This window comes from Bidens hawaiensis, unplaced genomic scaffold, assembly GCF_021521415.1.
Source record: "Bidens hawaiensis isolate Kalapana, Puna unplaced genomic scaffold, B.hawaiensis_p1.1 tig00029315_1, whole genome shotgun sequence".
NCBI classification, from domain to species: domain Eukaryota; kingdom Viridiplantae; phylum Streptophyta; class Magnoliopsida; order Asterales; family Asteraceae; genus Bidens; species Bidens hawaiensis.
Window position 1 is genome coordinate 98,176 of NW_027494842.1, and position 6,000 is coordinate 104,175.

Consider the following 6,000-nt stretch of genomic DNA (forward strand, 5'->3'; position numbering starts at 1 on the left):
CCTATATATATATTACAAATTATTACTCTCACATGTTCTTCTTCATTGCTTTTCTAACGCTCAAAAAATCCGATGTGGCATGATTTGAAGGTTTAGTGACCCGATTTGGCGAAAAATTGCATGAGTGATATAATTTGAACACTTTTGAAATATGGTTACTATTCTGTGATATAGTCCCTATTTTGTAAAACGAACTATTCGTATTGATTTTGACGCTTCAGGAGTTCAAACACGGCTTACACAGGAACATTATCAAGAAGGAAACTCGTCGTTATGAAAAAACTATCGTTAATCATGTTTCAAAATCAGATAATAAAAATCTCAAGCTTAACCGTCATTCTTGTGTCATTACGCTAGAGTTTTTTTTTTAACAACAACAGGGTTGTGCAACGATTCAGAACCGCGAGAATCGAACCGAAACCGAAAATGACTAAAAATTAGAACTGGAACCGGAATCTATTATAGTAAACCGGTTCGGTTTCAGAACCGGTAAAGTCGGTTCTCGCTAATCGGTTATAGCCAAAACCGTTTATGTTGTATATTTATCAAATATGTTGTACAACCTTTGCAAATTACAAAAAAAAAATATATAATTATGTCTTCTTTCACGATAAAATTAATTTAGATTACAACATGAACATCCATTATATTTTTGATTAAAACCTAATTGTTGAAGTTAAATAAATCATTAGTAACGAAAGATTAAAAGAATATCATATCATTTTATATTAAATTGTCTGATAATTTAAATTAAAATTGATCATGGTTGCTAGGTCTTGAACGCCAAGAAAGAAGATTTTAACTAAATAATGATTGAATAGATGCGAGTTAATAAGTTACTCTATGAAAAATAGGTATTGGTAAATTTAGTTAAAACGTTTTTAATATTCCGTTTCTTCAGTTTCAAGTCTCTAGTTTCACCCGAAACCGAACCGCGAACCGTTTAATGTAAATTCTGATAATCAAAAACTGTAACGTAACATATGTTAGCGGTTCTGATGTACCAGTTCGGTTCGGTTTCACGGTTCTGATGGTTACATACAGTTTATTCTTACCCTTGAATAATAATAATAATAATAATAATAAATAACTTTTACAAGCAGTTGTGGGGTAATCTTCAGCACCTTCACCTTTTTGTCAGTCTTACACGCGCTCATTTTTAACACATATGGTTAAACTTTTTAAAAGATTACAATATAATATTATAGAATCTTTATATTAATATTAATATTACATGATTACAACAGTTTAGTATTATAGTATATTAAATAATTAAAAATAATAAAATAATAAAACATACTTTAAAATACCACTTAAAATTATAAAACTACAACTCGATCCGCAAAAGTAAACTGCAAATAAAAAGTAATATATCCAGTTATCATCGTTGTTTGGCAGTCGAAATGAATATATATGCTCCGTCAAATTTACCGATAAAAGTATGTGGTAATGCCGTATACTTGATCAAAATGTATTATGTTTTTAAACCAACTTGGTCATCAATATAGTTTATTAAATAAATAAACAACACTATGTGTGTTATATTTTTAAAAAGTTAACTAGTACAAGCTGTTACCAAAAAAAAGTTATTTTAGATGCTTATACCAAAAAACAACACTTGGGTTGATTTTTAGTCTTCTTTTTGTGCTCATATTGTTTAGTAGTAGCATTACATCACTTTATAAAAGCTTAACAAAAGTTTTAATGTTTATCAATTCTATAAATAAAATGAAAAAGAAAAACGTAAAAGAAAATGTCCATGTCCATACATACGAGACACACGACAACCATGTATCAGTTGGTCTGTCCATTGAGATCATGAATCCACCAGCACAGTGCAAACGTCTATGCATTGCTCATCGTTAAGTTTCACAGTTTGATATCCTTATATGTGGTCACTAAAAATGTTGTTGCATTGAGGCTGCTTTAACTAACAGAAAATACATAACTCGTTTATTTGATAACTTGGTAAATAAAATTACCGAAGGACTTTGGCCCGAGAGAATTGGTGTTACCCTCTATCCTAAGACCAATGGTTTGATCCCCACATTGGGGTTATTAGGTGGATTTAGTAGGTGTTATTAGGAGTCGTTCAAAAAAGTAATAAACATTTATTATTTACAAATACGTGAATTGTTGTTGATTTTAATATCATCAAGACATTTTGGGTAATTTAGATTCATTTAAGAACAAACGGAGAAAAAAAAGTGGACTCCAAGGCTCTAACCTGGGTTAAAATTATTTTAATTTTTTATCATTGTTTGGTTATATATTGGATATTGCTTCGAAATCAAAAAATTGTTCAAATTTGGTTGAATATGATCATCATATTCAACTAGTGTTCTTCAGAATAAAAATAACGATCAAATTTAACTTTGGGCTTTTTCAAACAAAGTTTATAATAAAAATATAAAAATAAGTTTGGTCTTAAGAGCTAAAGTTGTCCTTCAGTATTAACTTTGGGCTTTAAACTCAAAGTTATTCTTAAAAATTAACTTGTTCTTCATTACTGAAGATGATATAACTGCAACAGTTATAGCAATTATAATCGTTAACAGTCATAACGTTTCATGAAGGATTGCAATGGTTCATTGCACTTTTAACTCATTATATAAGGAAATCATTTGGTCAGGTTTCATTATCGAATGTCACACTCGTTCTTGTAAACTTTATGCCTTATCCAATTATTAATTTTATACTACACGAAATACTTAAATATGAAAACCAAGTACACATGATTTAGAAATATATTCAATCATAAAAGAAATCCAAAAACACAACATTGACCAAATCTAATTTATTTTTAAACAATTTTATATAACTTCATATGGATGAAGAGGGTATGTTTTATTTATAATACTAATTATTATTAAAATTCTTTGTAACCAAAAATAATATGATGACCAATCAACTGTTGATGAACATGTCTTAAAAGAGGTTGTCAAAAGATTGAAGAGTAGCCTAGGCCTAAGAAGAATATAAGATTAGAAAATCATAGTGTCTATTCTGTAGAGAATAAAATAAAATATACAGAATGTAATTATTTTATTGACCTAAAAATTATGTCAGAAAATGACAAATTAGTCACTGTTAAGTATTTGACTAATTAGATAATCAAGCACTAATGAAGTTAGAATAAGAAAATATATTGTCAAGAAATCATAAAGATTTTCTTTAATGGAATTAAAATTAATAAATTATACGCATTTAAACGATACTTACAAGATAGGTTTTATCGTATTAAACATGTTAGAGACGACACATTAATACAAGTATCAAGCACAAATACGACTCATTTAACTACTTTATATCACATGTCTATAAAACAATTTGAAGTTTAATGTGTCAATAAAAAGAAATGATGGAGTCTAGCATACTAATTTTAATTATTTAAAAAATAAAAAAAAATCATAGTGTACTTTTTTTATTATCAGATTTAATCATGTCTTAAACAGTTACCCAATTAACAGCCTCGCCCCATTGCCCCACAGTTGACCATGTTAAATCAAGAAGAATGAAAAGTGTAAATAGAAAAAAGCTAGGATGACCGAATATTATACTTGTTTCATGTTTTGCATTATTTTTCCTTTAAAAAAATATTTTCTGTATTCATACCACTAAAATTATTTGCGGAACAATGCCCTGGTGCGATCTTTTTTGTAAACCAATCTCCCAACGCTTTATCTTGGTTGCGGATTGCGTCCAATGTCGTGACCAATTAATGAGTGGTAGTTGCGCTAGCACGCTTCCAAAGCAAGTCCTTGTTTAGAGACATTTGTGTTAATTCAATAACGTTTTCATAACCTTAGATCATACGTAGTCAAGACACCTCCATTGGAAGTTATATACATAACTTTGAAACCCATAATTTTATTCATAACTTTGAGTGGGGCGGTGTAGGACTATAGGAGAGAATTATGAGCCCACCCACGAAGAGGAAGTTTGGTTGGTTCAAACATCATATTTTTACTTTTGTTAACATAGTTTATTGCGGTTAGCCTTGTGACCTAATGACATGAGAGTCATAGTTAAGGTTTGAGATTTCAATATCTCAAATTCGAAACCTGATTTAATGGGGTTTTCTCATAGTGTTATGTTTCCTTTTTGATGGTGTTATTAGATGAGTCAAACTTAGTGCGTCAAAATCAATATGAACGTTTAAGATCTTGTCTTAGAAAGGTTAACCCGGGTATTAGAGTGGTTCCAAGCGTTGTCAAAGAAAACATAGATTCATCTAATTACAAAAATTATAGACGTAATTTTGAATGCATGGATTAAAAAGAAATTCGATGTTAAAGAAATAAATAAAAAATAGACAATTCTTTTTTCCGTTTTAAAGAAAACTTTTTTTCCTTTAAATGTGATGGTAGGGTCGTTATACAATATTACAAAATTGTTATATAACTATTTTAGACAAAGTGTATCAAAATTAACTTTATAGAACTTTAAACCTTTTTTTTAGTTTAATGTAATAATATTTGATTTTTATATCCAAATGTTGACTCTATATAAGAATATTAAATTTAAATATATATAAACCAAACCTTTAAAAGATCCATGGTTGCTCCTAGGGTGGTAAAAAAAACCCAAATTAAATGTCTTGGGTCAATATAGATAATTTTTATAAAATATTCATATACTAAAAATTAATATCCGAGTTTGTTTAAAAAATATTATTTATAATTAAAAAAGGCGGGTCATGGGTCTCACCAAACACCTATAGTTTTTAAATCATGTTATAACATCATATTTATTTATGAAACTCTTTTATCATCATACTAAGTATATTATTAACTTACTTACAATAAATAAAATTAAAATTCAAAAAAATATATAAATATTAGTCGAATTGGATTTTAATAATCCCAACTTAATATAATTGGCCGATAATAATCCCAATTAAAAAATAATTGTCAGCGGTCTCATCTTTCACACTGTTTGTTTCATTGGACCATCGTTAAAAAATAACTTAACGACGTTAAGTTATTTTTCCAAATTTCAAATTAATGTTTCAGGTCTTTCGATCGGAACGAGGATACGAATAGATTGATGCAAAACTTACCTTGAAACGGTGCTCCAAACAAATTATTTTTTGTTAATTAAAAGTTTACATGCCGAAATTGAAGCGTCCTTTAGTCGTTTGAACCACCGTTTTGAGGTAAGTTTTACATCAATCGACTCGTATCCTCATTCCGAACGAAAGCTCTAAAACATCAATTTGAAACTTGGGAAAAACATAACGCCGATAAGTTTTTTTAACGGCTGTCCAATGAAAACAAACAGTGTGAAAGATGGGACGAATGACAGATATTTTATATGTTGAGATTATTATCGACCAATTGCATTAAGTTGAGATTATTAAAATTCAATTTGACTAAATATTATAAACGAATAATGTAAAACAACCCCGTAATACAAAAATAAAAGCTAGTTTAACCGGTATCAAAAACAAAGTTTTGGCACATTAAATTTAAATTAAAAAGTTCTTTAGTCGTAACAACAATTTATAAAAGTTTTATTTTTGTACACAAGTCATTATATTTAAGAAACACATACAGTGAAATAAGTTTTTACATACCCGACCTCTTTGGTGCCAAGAGACGGATCTTATTCTGTTTCAGACTAATTTAATCAAAACCGATCAAAATTACATATTATTATTCTGTTCAATTTTAAATTGAAACTGATTTGTTTACTATTCCAAAAATCTAAATTTTGTTTAAACAACTATTTAAGTCTTGTCATTTAACTTAACCCGGTTATAATTTTAGCTAAATCTCGTTTATCTTAACTCAATTCAGTAACAAATCATGATTATTTGGTATTTTTTGGGGGGTTAAACCAGAAAAATGAGCTGCATTCAAATTTGACTCTTAACTACCTAAATTTGGTTTGATTTTGTTTTTGGTTTTGATCGAAAAACCTTCAAACCGAATAATCAACCCAAATAAAACAAAAGACGCTTTTTTTTGAACGGCCAACGAATCCTTTAAATGTGCT